This window comes from Coenobita brevimanus, chromosome 95 (assembly GCF_032717465.1).
Source record: "Coenobita brevimanus isolate Jiangsu-jjx chromosome 95, ASM3271746v2, whole genome shotgun sequence".
NCBI classification, from domain to species: Eukaryota; Metazoa; Arthropoda; class Malacostraca; order Decapoda; family Coenobitidae; genus Coenobita; species Coenobita brevimanus.
In genome coordinates, this window is record NC_137048.1 from 18,882,034 (window position 1) to 18,895,935 (window position 13,902).

Consider the following 13,902-nt stretch of genomic DNA (forward strand, 5'->3'; position numbering starts at 1 on the left):
ATACACAATAGAACTTGATATTTCAAAAGCATTTGGCAGAGTATGGCACCGGGCCATATTGTCTAAGATGTCACATTATGGCCTTGCATCATTGGTTCCTCTGATTTCTTCGTACCTTCAAAGAGAAAAATACGGGTCATAGTAGACGGAATTTATTCCCAATTTCATTCCATAAATGCTGGCGTACCTCATGGATCTTTTGGTCCCAACCCTTTTTCACATTCATATAACTGACCTCCTATGTGTCACTCACAACCCAATACACTCTTATGCTGATGACTCGACACTTCATTGTTCTTTCACATTTAGTACCTCCCTTACACAATCTGATATTATAAATTCTCTAATAAACACAGCAATTTGTCTGAACCAGGACCTTTCTAAAATCAATCAATGGGACAAACAAATCTGGTCTCATTTAATGTTCATAAAACTAAATACATTAATTTCTCCAACAGAAAGAATCACTCAGACTCCCAGATAATCTTAAATGATGTCAATATTCCCATATCCACAACAATTGATATTCTAGGTGTCACAATAAACACCAGCCTAAGCTGGACAGTTATGTTAAATCCCTTGCTAAAAGTGCTTCGAAAAAGTTGGAACTTCTGTATAGAGTTTGTGAATTCTTCATTGACGAACAGTTGGCCACAGTATACAAAAGTCATGTGCGTTCTCAGATCGAATACTGCACGCCACTGTGGAGTGGATGTGGAGCGGTTGCATTGAGGCAGTTGGACAAAATCCATAATAAAGCCATTAGATTAATCGATAATCCTACCATTACGCAAGACCTTCCTCCATTATCAGTTCGTAGAGATACTGCATTGTTGCATCTTTAGCATTATTTTACCAATATTTTTACCGTAAGTGTTCTGACGAACTTACTTCAATTGTTCCTTCCCTTCACATTTTCTCCCGAAATGCCTGGGCAGCTGGAAGCGCCCATGAGCTCAGTCTCTGCCCCTAAATGCGGAATCTCTGCTTATCAAAATTCATTTATCCCCAGAATTATTTTTCTCTGGAATTCACTTCCTGGGACTTGTTCCCCACAAATATTTAATCTAATTTTATTTAAAGCCAGTTGTTATAAATATTCTATGAATGGAGGATGCCTTTAGACACATAGACTTTTTTTTATATCCCTTGTTTTTTCTTCCTCCATTGTCTCTTAAAAAAAAAAAAAAAAAACTTTTCCATTAGACAGTGGTGTGTACCTCTTTCTGGCAGAAAACCATACAGTCTCGGTGAGAGTTTGTCCTCGAGCTAAAACATGAGACAGGTAAGTAAGGTGCGTTCGAGTGCCTTGCTGAAGCAGGAAGTAAGAGAAATAGGTCTGAATTTGTCAGTACCAGGTTTCGGAAAGGGCTAGAAGTCCAGGCATGAGGCACACATGCTTTATAGAAACAAAGATTGTAGAGCTGCAGCAGGGGATTGCCAGGGATTTTCAGGGGTAGAGGGAGGAGAGGGTAAGTGACACCATCATCCCCGGGGGCTGTTTCCTTACTCCTAATCAGAGCATGTCGCAATTCATCCTTAGTTATCAGTACATCATCATCATTATCTCTCTTCAGTAATGGAGCCATGAGTCAGAGTGTGCAGGCATTTTGTTGGAAGGACAGTGCAACTTGAATATGTGCAGGAAGGTTGTGTGCCTGTGATTGTTCAGAGCATGTATTAATAAGATCTTGCGCATACTCAGCTGAATTGTGGTGGAGATCACTGGAGGGTTTTTCCTGACAACCTTATTTATTAGATGCCACATGGAGCCAACACTTGTCAGATGGTTGATGCTATCTGAGAACTTCCACCAGGATTCAGTACTGACGCATTGCTGGAGGGCAGTGAGGTCGTTGCTTGATACCTGGTACCGATGCAGACCATCTGGAATCGGTTACCACCACCTTCCTTTCTGCTTGGGGAATGCACTGATCCAAGCTCCAAGTATGCATTTCAGGGTGACGTTTAATGTATGTTCTTGCAACATAGTGAATGTAGACGTCATGTGTGGAGTTTACCAGGGAGGAATATAAGCCGCTAGGTGACTGTAAATCAAATGTGAGGAGGAGGTTGGAAATGCATGAGATATTCATAGGGCAGTACCTGGGAGGAATGGTAATATGGGTGAGAATGTGAGGCGGGGAAGGTCCAGCAGTTAGGGAATAAAGGAGAATGAGGGCAACGTGGTCCGAGAAGAGGGTAGGGATGGAAGAGCACTTATGTGGGACGGCACTAGCCCAGAGGTTATGATGTGATCAAGAGTGCTTCCACAAGTATGTATGGCACCACCAGTGTCCCAGCGAGTGAGTTGGTAGTGACGGATGTATTCAAGGAGAGGATTCCCATTGCAATTTGAAGTAGGAGAAACATCACCCAGAGCAGGATGTTTGGCATTAAAGCCCCGCACTGTAGATCATGTCACAAATTATAGGAGTAGAGAGGGCAGAGAGATTAATCCTTCCAGGGGCAGAGTTGACGTTACACAAGCGGATCCTACCATCGGCCACTGTGGCTTAAAAAAGCTGAAAGGTCATATCATTATCTACAGAGCAGCAGAGAAGTTGATGTGGTATTAAGGAATCAATTTAAGGAGAGACCACTCCTGGCAATATGAACATAGGAAATTTTGTTTAATGTAGCCAGTAACTCAGGGAGCCTCTTCCCCAGATAGAGGACGATGAGCAAAAGCATCTTGAATGAATATAGCATGTGGGTGGTGGAAACATACATAGCACTTGAATGCAGCAAGTTTCGATTTTGACTTCTGATTCCACAGGCATTCCAAGAGATAACATGAAGTGGTATTCAGATAGTGAAGTTTACGTTTAGGTTTCTGGGGGTCAGGCGAGGATGAGGAGGTAGCACAAGCACTGTCTTGTGGTGTAGGATGTGAGAGGTCCTTTGTTGGTACAGTAGATCACTGATTCTTTCAAGGTGAGAGGCGATAGTATCCATATTCTCTGTGAGGGTGGTGACAGTAGTGATGATAACCTGATGAGATTCAACAAGAGAACCGAGTGTGCTTTCAGTGCTGGTGTGCTGACTGACCAAGCCATCAATGCATGCCTTAGTGGCTTCAAAGTGTACCATAAGTGCTGTGCACCGAGACATCACGGAGGCAATGGCTTCGCGGAGGTCAAGTACTTGTGCAGAATCTGGAGTGGAAGAAGAGGCAGGTGATGAGGCTGCATCCGATAGCGGTGGCAGTGGTGGTGGTGGTGCTTATGGTAACACTGCTCTAGGACTCATGGCATTGCCTGAGCATTTGGTACAGCCATGCAACACACTGACTCCTCGCTCATAACAATGAGGACATCTCCACTGCGAGTGCCACACTAGTAAAGTTAACAGTTCCGAAGTAGAAGTGGTAGTATCAGTGGTGGTAGGTGAAGGGGTGCAATATGGGCTTGTACAGAAGGCATGGTTGGCAGCATACCACACACACTTCTCCGAGGCATAGCAATAATGTGATACATGTCCGATTCCCAAGCATTTGCAGCACCACGGCTGTTTGCCCTTCATTCTGCATAGCTCACTGGATGGGAGACAAGGGAGGAAACTGGAACTGACAACTGGTGGAGGAGGGTCTGTGAGACCCCAGGTGACAACAAGGAGATTGATGAGCATCCCATTTTGGTAGAAAAAACGAGCAGTGTAGATCCCAGGATGCTCTTTGGCCAAGGAAGGTGAACGCTGACAGGGTAGAAGGTGATGAGGTAGGTAGGTAGGGAACTTACGGGGCCAGTCAACTGAGTCCTGAACATTCAGGAACAAGGACAGGAACTCACCATTCGTGACCTTGTCTGTGATGTCTGTACATCGTCGTGAAATACCGATGAAGCGGGAGGTGACAGCAGACATCTTGACCTCAGATACCTTCCAATTGAGATGGGATATCTTGGTGACCTCAGATAGCTAGCGAAGTTTCATATCGACAGCCAGGTACTCTTTGAAGAGGAGTTTGACGTAGGCTACTCAGCCCGGGGAGCAAATGCTGGAGGGATTGGTGTAAGCTGGGAGGCAAGGGAGGAAGGGATCAGGAACCTTGCACTGGAAAGAAGTCTCATTGTGCTTGGATGTTTTTGCAGCAAGGGACGATGGTTCACTGTTGACATCTGAAGCATGTTTCACAGGACGTTTGGTGGAGGTGCAGCCGTGGGTGACATGAGGGGGGGGGGGGCCATAGGCTGTGGCAGCCTGAGAGTCACTGCAACTGCATCAGGTGTGGAGGCCTGATGTCTAAGAAGGTCAAGTCAGGGCCAAGCTTCGTCAGATGGGACATCATCATCACCGAATGCTAGATCGACCTCAAGATCAGCTAGGATGGCAGGTCCATTGTATTCCCTATCTCCCAAATAGGGTAGCATTCAGGGCAATGGCAACACATACACCAGTATAGTGGAACTGGTGTGTGTGTTCGGGCAGAGTGGTGTTGCTATGACGACGTTAAATCACGCTCCTCACACTGCATGTAGACACGAGAAATTCTGATTGGAGGGGACTGGCCAGAAGTATGGGTTTTAACAGCAAAAATACTGACAAAGTCCAAAAACCTCTAGATTCCTAAGTGTCACAGAATGAAACATTAGGTATTATTATAGCTCCCTGCCAAGGCTGGCTGGTGGCAGCTTCCTAGATCCTTCAGAATCTCGTAAAAATCGGGGACGCTTTTTGATTGGTTTGTTGACTCGCTGTGGGCGCCATCTATCCTCTTTCTGCTGATTTGATCAAACGTATTGAGCTTATATATTTTGAAGGTGCTGATTTCAGAAATAAAGCGAGAATTAGCTTAGAATGTCAAAATATTTCACAAAACTCAAGTAAAAATAAGTAATGGAGTTTTTAAAATTGCAGTTCTGCAGTGGAGTGAATTTCCTTTGATGCTGACACAATTCCTTTGCAAGCACCAGCAGTATTCCGCCATCATGGTTGTGTCCCACCTCCCCTGACACGATTCTTTCCATTATCTCTCTACCCAGATGGTATCATTCTTCCTATCCTTCACTTACTGCTCCAGGTTTTTCAGGATTTAAGTCTTCATGGCTATGTTGGAAATAAACTTTGACACTTATATTGCACGCGAGTTTCTGGACTTTCCTGGGTAAAGTTTCAATAAGATGATGATAGTTTTCACCCTTACCAGATCCAAGAATATTTGATACAGCTGCTGCAGATGTATTCCATGAATTTCTTTCATATTAGTTTCATAGTTAAATAGATGGAAATTTAGACGGTTACTGTAATGGAGGAGTAGACGGGTGTAGGAAAGACAGGGAATATTAGTTTGGGTGGAAGGGTTATACAAAAGCATGAAATGAGCAGCTAAGTAGTAACTGACACGCAGGAAATAACGAGATAAATATTTAGTAAAGGAAACCAACATTAAGCATATGAACAGTTTAGGAGCAGCCGAGGATACTGTCACAGTTGTTCATTCAGTTTTTAAATATTTGGCTACAATTTTCTTTCCCTATACTACTGCCAGCTTCCCTGGCTCAGTTATTACTAGTAAATTTTCAATTTAGCTCAGTAATTATATTCCTCTGGTATTCAGTTCTTGATTATTACCTTTCCCTTAAAACAGTATACAATGATTTCTTAAGTTACATGGTACAGTACTGTGTTTCTTTTTCTATCCCAGTCTGCTTGATAATTCTTTCCTCTTTTTGCAGAAATCATTCCACCTCTACAGTACTTTCATCCAGTTCTGTTTTATACATTTTCAGACTGCTTACTGATCTGGATAACCTAAATTTTCTAACATGGTCTGCTGGTCATGGCTGGGTGATAGCTGTGGAAAGAAATTACTGAAAAAAAAGATGAAGTATTATTGCATCTTTCATGTTTTGGTCCTGCAGTGAATGTCACCCGTCAACCAACTATGTACAGAAGCAAAAACAGTCTTCATACTAAAAATAATTATGTAACAACTATATATTTACATCTTGCAATATAAATTTCGGTTGTACTGCTACATCAGTTGAGGTGCACATAATCAGGATATACTGCCTTGTAGTTAATGACGGATTGGCTGGCAGGAAACATACCATCGAAGTCTATGAATTATGCAATAATACGTTCACTCTGCCCTTGTAAATTCAAATCTAGATATTTTCAACAATATTATGAATAAATAAATAAATAAATAAATAAATAAATAAATATATAAATATATAAATATATATAAATATACAAATATATATAAATATATATATATATATATATATATATATATATATATATATATATATATATATATATATATATATATATATATATAATACAAATAGTGGCATAAGGAGATTATATCATAACTCATGCTTAGCTTATGTAGTATACTGTATCTTGCTTGTAAATGTAGTCACTTATGCGTTCTGCCGTCATTTGTATTAAATTCTAACCCATATATACATGTTTCCCACGTAAATGTAGCAGCTTGGAATGGGACATCGACGTGTCTGGTTTATTAAACAGAAGGAGCATTCAAAATTCGTGCGCTGTTAGCTCACATGCAGAGTATTCTCGGCCAGTCTAGCGACTGTCGCAGCATCCACCGCCTGAATTGGGTTTTGCAAAAGCAGAGGGTCCATATTTTTTTATAGTAAGGATGATTAATGTTCAGGAACGTCTGACGACTGAACGTCGCTGTTGGACCGCCTGAACTCTTGGTCTTTATAGTACGGCCCTATGTAAACATTATCAAACTTAGCATGTCCACCGCTCCTTTGCCACTCCCTTCCGGAACCCTCTCGGCACGGATATATAGTTCCTTTCCCTTATTACAAAACCAAACCTCTGGACATTGTACCCTCATGCTGTATATGCTGGGATGCCCCTCTCATTTTTGGTAATATTTTCCCCTCTACAATAGTACCATTCTTCAAAACCTAGTATCCACCCATTTCCTGTTCACCGCCTTACCTCCGGTATGTATTATTCCGCACAGGAGTGACCACCGTCTCATGCATCTTTCTTCGGAATTCATAAATACTTTTCCTGGCTGGTGGTTGGTTTGCGGCTCAGACTGCAAGCATTAATTAAGTTGCACAGTTGCACTCTCTCTCTCTCTCTCTCTCTCTCTCTCTCTCTCTCTCTCTCTCTCTCTCTCTCTCTCTCAAAACTAGTGTCTGATTCCACAATGTAACATAAGGGACAATTACAGACACACAATGGCATGACAGACAAGGAAAGCATTTGACTGTGGACATAGGAAGTCCATTCCATAGTTTCGGCAGTACACCAAAGACACCGCTTTATATGTCGGCACCAATGCTCACCATTTCCAATGCAATGTGGTACTTTTGGGTAGGGTTATTCAACTACTTTAAGAGTAGGGCCGGATTCTGAAAATCAGATAACGGTAAGGCCATAAATGTATTTCACCTGCTTTTTTTTTTTTCCCTATCTAAACATTTATACATTGGAAGAAACGAAAAGTTTATATTATTTGCTTTTACATTTTCGGCCAAGCACATAAATAAAAGAAAGTTTTATATTTCTTTATTTGTATATTTTCACTCTTCTGAGCCGGTCAATCAGCCAATAAAAGACAACTCAAAGGCCGGATTTGGCCCTCGAGCCGCCAGTTGAATAGCGTTGCATTAGGGATATCACATTCAGAACTAGTATTTTTAAGATCAGTATATTATTATAGACTGCCAGCATTCGCAAGAGAATGCTGGAAGTCTTTACACACCTACTTTACACTGGCAAACCTCCCTGCAAATTGACATGCTGATTAAATTTAACATGCAAGAACACAGGATCCCCCAAACTCGTGTTTATGTGGCTTAACCTCTGAACCCTTAAATCCCGTTTAATGGCCAAAATTAAAAACAAAAACCAAAAAAAGTGAAGTAGGTGCCTTGGGGCATTTGCCCAACGAATAATTGTACCAAGTTTTGAATGAATTAGTGAAGAAATGAAGGAGTGGCACTAAGATATATATATTTTTTTTTTGAGAAACAATGAGGAAACTGGGCATATCAAGTAGGTCTCCCCAATCGTGCCGAGACCAAAATATCCATACTCGGAACCAAGGCTGCAAGCATATAGTCCTCAGCCCTCCGTTCTGTTCACTTGAACACCACCTTCCTCAAGCTGGATGGAGAATGAATCAAAAGAACACGTTCGTCGACTGCATATCTGCGTCGTTCTGCCATACCCGTCAGCCGAAATATGACACCTGGGACAGTCATCAATCGGTTTATCTTCAGACGGAAAACAGTTAGCATAGTTTATTATTTTCCTGCTTGATCGAATTAGGAATAAATTAGCATCTGTTCATGACTCTTCGTAACCACTCTGACATAACACATCTCTCTTTGTCCAGTTAACTTGGTTAAGTCCAACTGAAATTTCTTCAGTTACTGATCCATTCTTTTTTTTTTTTTTTGGTAATTCCAGCTATGGTCTTTCCCATATGGAGAAGCTCACTTTTAACTTTGTCACATCAGACCCAACCGGTTAGGTTTAGGTTATTTAAGGCAATTCAGGACCATGTAGATCAAATTAGATCCATGGAACTCTGCCTAGCTTCATTAAAACAACTTTATACCCATTCAGGCCCTTCACACCCAACTGGTCCGAGTAAGATTTATATAGTACATTTCCGCCATGTTTACACCAATACAGATAAATTAACGATCACTGAAGGGTCAGTTTTGGCCCCTCAGATACATTGAGATCACTTCAACATCTCTACTTTGATTCAGGTCAGTGATGATCGGCTGAGAGAGAGAGAGAGAGAGAGAGAGAGAGAGAGAGAGAGTCTGCATGTCATTCTACCGAATGGTGGTCGCGGTAGAAAGAGTACGAGTTTAGATAAGCACGGGAAAGAGGATGATAAAGCAGAACATCAGTCAAGGCGAAACAATATCTGACCCAAAACCAGCGAGCATTATAATAACAAGAAAAAAAAAAGACAGATCTAATGAGACAGAAGAAGGAGGAGGAGGAGGAGAAGGAGAAAGTTGAAATTCTGAATCACAAATGGTCCAACAGAACACTGTCTTGAAAAGCCGGTACAGGATGACACCAAACCCAGATCAAGAAAACTGGTCCCATGCAATTTTAGGGTCACAGGGTGTTTGAAAATATCAACAAAAATCACTTTCGCGGTATTAACACAAATCGTGTTTAATAACTGAAAGGAACGGAGCAAAAATAGCTTCAGCCTAGTATCAAATATTTGCTGAATCATGTTATACTTCGAGCTAACCGAAAATGAGGGAAATATAGTGTCGGAGACCTTTTTTTTTATTATTATTTTTTTTTTATATTCAAGAACTAGCTAATGTCTTTCCTTTTGTACGAGAAAATCGTACTTGTTACAGTGCCAAAGAATTTTTTTGTACATATTTTTTGTCTGTTTGAAACGCAAATTTTGCTATGACTTCGAAAATTAACAATGTCGTGTATTTTCAGCTTCTTTGTTGGTCAAATGTCGCAAGTGTCCAACTCGGAGGCGCACATGCTGGCTACTGCACCATGAGAGAATCAGTTGTTTTCTGTGGTGTTGATTAGGTGTTCATGTCTTGTCATCAGTAAACCCACTTATACTTGGAGGAGATTTTGTACTTTTGCAGCTTATTTATCGAAGCTCAGTGCCCGAATATGGCAGTACCACGGCCCTACATTCGATCCACAGCACTTCAACGTAACTAGTACTATGCTGGTATTCTAACACTGATCTCCCGTACTGATAAGCATTCAAAATTTAGAGGTGGCAATATTAGACCAAGTGAAAGTGGACAGAAGAGAGTAAACATTAGCATCAGATAAGTACCTTATGCAACATCGAACTATTTCATAACATAGTCAGGAAAAAAAAAATCCTTTTTACATAATGATCCTTTTTTACATAATGACTCTATATTCTAAAGCCAAAAATTGCTTTACTTAAGAAATTCAACGTGAAAAGTCTCTCCTGATATGAATAAATTCGATTGTCGTTAGTAATGTTAATTTTAAGATGACGTTATTCCACTGAATGGATTACTGGAGACTGCCTCTTAGCCCTTCAACGTAAGGGAGCTCACTTATGATAAGTAAAATCGTCGGGTGGTTGCAAGAATGAATACAAAAGATACAAAAGGTGTTATTGGAGAATTTCCAGCACAATAGCAAATCTCCCCTAAGTTGAAGAAAATCATCTAGCGATCGAAAAGGCAAAAAAAAGAAAAAAAAAAGAAAAGAAAAAACGTTCAGAAAATTCAACACCCCAACACACCAAATGGCCTAAGGACCGAATATTTGACTGTGACCTTGACCTTCGACAGACTGCTCCCAAGAACGAATTACTTCATTCTTGTGTAACCTTTAAACTTCCATCAGCTTTGGTTCAGATCAGGTAAAAGCTGCTTCAGCTGAATTTTGCAAGCTACCTTGACCTTTGACTCTTCCCTGTGACCTAGAACATTGGCAGATTGTTCTCCTAATGGAATTTCTTTGTCCTTGTATTAAAGTGATTACTTCCGCATGTTCATCGGCTAGAAACTACTTAAATTGACCTAGCCATGGGATCTTCTTTTTTGACCTATTTTCTCCTAAACCAATAGATCAATCCCTTGGGCGATCCTCAGCTCACCTGCCAAGTTTGATCCAAATTTAATAAAAATCGATTAGTTATTTTGCAGACACAGACACACACATCCAAGCTTTACCTTGACCCACCTTCGCCTCTGTTTGATTGTTCTCAAAACTAAATCCCTTCATTCTTGTTTGAGTCTTATCCCATTAACAAAGCTTGGTTCAAACCGGAAATAAACTGAGTTGAAATCTCTTAGTGACTTTGGCTTTTGACCATTTCCCGTGTTCTTGATTTTTAACAGATTTGTTCTCAGAATTGATTAATTTTATTCTTGCCTTATCCACAACACTATTTCAAATTTTGGACCAAATCGAATAAAATGTGTTAATATTGACCTTGCCCTGTGACGTTGACGTTTTTACTCCATAAATGATCTTCAACTTTTCCATCACGTTTTGCCAAAATCGAAATAAAACTGCATGAGTTATTATGTTACCGAGCACACACACGGATCGAAAATTGACCTTGCCTTGTGACAGTCCTTTGAGTGATTGTTTACAAAACTGCATCGCTTCGTTCTTGTCTTTACCCGTGTCTTTCCCCCAGGTTCGGTCTAAACTGAATGAAAACTATTTGAGTAATTTTGCTGAGTCAGGGTTTGACGTATCCCTTTGTTTTAGGCTTTTGACCTATTACTTTAAAAGGCAATAGGTTTCTTTATGATATGTTTCTTAACCCCCCCACCAGGTTTGGTTAAAATCGGATAAAAGGTGTTGAGATGTTTTGTTAGCACACACACACACACACACACACACACACACACACACACACACACACACAGGACACCACACCTGCCGCAGGTGTAACAAAAGACGTCATGGTGTGGAAGAGGTTACGTCATCAATGACATGTAACCTGAGTTGTGACTTACCAGACTCACCAAATGCGACTTAACCCATTGAGTACGATAACTTTTCTTTAATTAAAACCTAACCGTGTCAAGAGTATTGTTTCTTTTTATGTAAGAATGAAGGAACCAAAGGCCAGGAGCCCACAAACCGTTCCATCCAAGAAAAAAAAAAACAGTACAAGAGAGAGCCAGATTCAAGATCCGTTCATTTCGAGATGCCTGGACACTGCATTTGAAAGACTGGGGGTCATTGGAAGTAGGAAATACAGACAGAGAGTGACAGTTCCAGAGTTGACCTGTTGCATAAATGAAGGACTGGGAGTAACGATTAACTCTTGCACTAGTCATCATTAAATAGAATGTCTCCTGTATTTAAACTCTCCTCTTCGATACACTTCTTCCAGCAGTATAAAATCATCTGGATATAGCAAAGTTTAAGAGAAACAAAGAAGTCATTGTAATGAAAAAAAAAAAATTAAAACATAACAACAGAGGATAGGCAATCATCTCACTGACAGGAGGAATAAAAAAAAATAATAATATTGCATTTTTACAGCCATTTTCACTTAATAATCGTCTTCTACGAAGTATGAATATAGAAAATTTACATAAAACAATTAAATTATAAATGGAACGTCTAGACTTATAAATCCAGTATTTGTGAAGTTCAAGTGTTCCTGCGTTTTAACAAGTGTGAGTGAATGTGTATGATTGCTTTAACACGAGAGAGAGAGAGAGAGAGAGAGAGAGAGAGAGAGAGAGAGAGAGAGAGAGAGAGAAATGGATTCCCCGAGCTAGGCAACTAAGGCCATATAGCCCCGCTGGGGTTACAGGAGGGAGCTACCCCTCCCGGCAACGGTAGCCCGGGCAAGGCTTGAACTTGCGACCTCCCGATCACAAGCTCAGCGCGCTACCACTGTGCTACCGCGCCCCCCAAAGAGAGAGAGAGAGAGAGAGAGAGAGAGACAGACAGACAGACAGACAGACAGACAGAGACTATAACGACAATGATAACTTTAAGATTTAGTGACAAATAGTTCCATCACAGCATAATTTCATACATAAGCAATCATCCGAAAAAACCTTATACCGTGAATGTGGATGTGCGAATGCAAAATACGAACAAGAAGCCACGGACCAGGACTGACCAACAGGTGACGACTACGGACCAAACAAAGGACGTGGTACGGATTGCGACATGGAATGTAAGGAGTGCAAATGATGATGAGCCAAAAGAGAGAGAGATTGTCCAGGTGCTCGAGGGTGCAAAGGTGGATGTATGCGGATTAACTGAAACTAAATGGGGACGTGAGAGTGTGAGAGAATCGGAGTATGGAGGGGGTATATGCGCAGGAGAAGGTGAAAATGTGAAGGCAAAAGGAGTGTGTATTGTTGTGTGCAAGAGATGGAAGGAGAATATAGGAGAGTGTGGATCAGTGGGCTCAAGAACTGTGTGGGTAAGATTAAAAGCTGGACTACAAATGTGGGCGATTGTGTGTTTGTATGAGCCAAAGCAAGATAGTGCAAGCAGTGTGAAAGAAGAGTTCTGGACAAAAGTGGAAGCGTGCATGGAAAAGTTTGAAAGAAATGAGAGAATGTTTTTGATTCGAGATATGAATGGAAAAGTAGGGCATGTGAAGGTGGATGGAGTAGTTCCTGAGTGGGTTGTAAATGCAGAATTGGATGAAAATGACAGTGCTAGCAGCCATTTGTGCCGGGACGGGGTTGGTGATAGCCAGTACTTCCTGCAGGCACAAAATGATCATGGCGAGTGATGAGAAGGGTGGGTGGTGAACTAAATGAACGGAAGCTAATGACTGATTATGTGTTTGTGGATGATAGAATGAGAAGGTGTATAATGGATGCAAGATCATATAGAGGTTGGGGGAGTGGACTTTCTAACCACCACTTGGTGGTGGTGAAAGTCAAGGTTGAAATGAAGTGGAAGAATAGAAGAAGGGAAGGACAGGAGGCTTACAAGGAGGGTGGAAAGGTTACAAGACGATGGAGAAACGTCAGAATAGAAGAGAGAAGTGGACAAGCGATTGGATAAATATGTTTTGCAGCAGACTGGGGAGGTAGAAAGTGTGTGCAAGATATTCACAGAAGAAATTTTGTGCAGCAGGTGAGGTGGTGTGTGGGGTGAAGAGAAAACAAAAGGAGGTGCAAGGAACAGCAGGGTGGAATGAAGAGGTGAGACAGGCTGTGGCATAAAAGAAGAAAGCATATAGTGAGTGGATGAGAAACAGGAGTGTGAAGGAAGTTGAGAGACAGAAGAGAGAGTTACTGTATATGTAGAGAGGATGAGAGAGGTGAAAAAGGTTAGTAAGAGAGAGTAAGAAGAAAGTGGATGAGAAATTTGGAAGGAATTAGAGTGTAAAGTGGAGGGAATGTAGAAATATGATCTGGAAAGTTGTAACGAGAGTTAAGTAGGGTGTTAAAGAAGCTAAACAGGGAG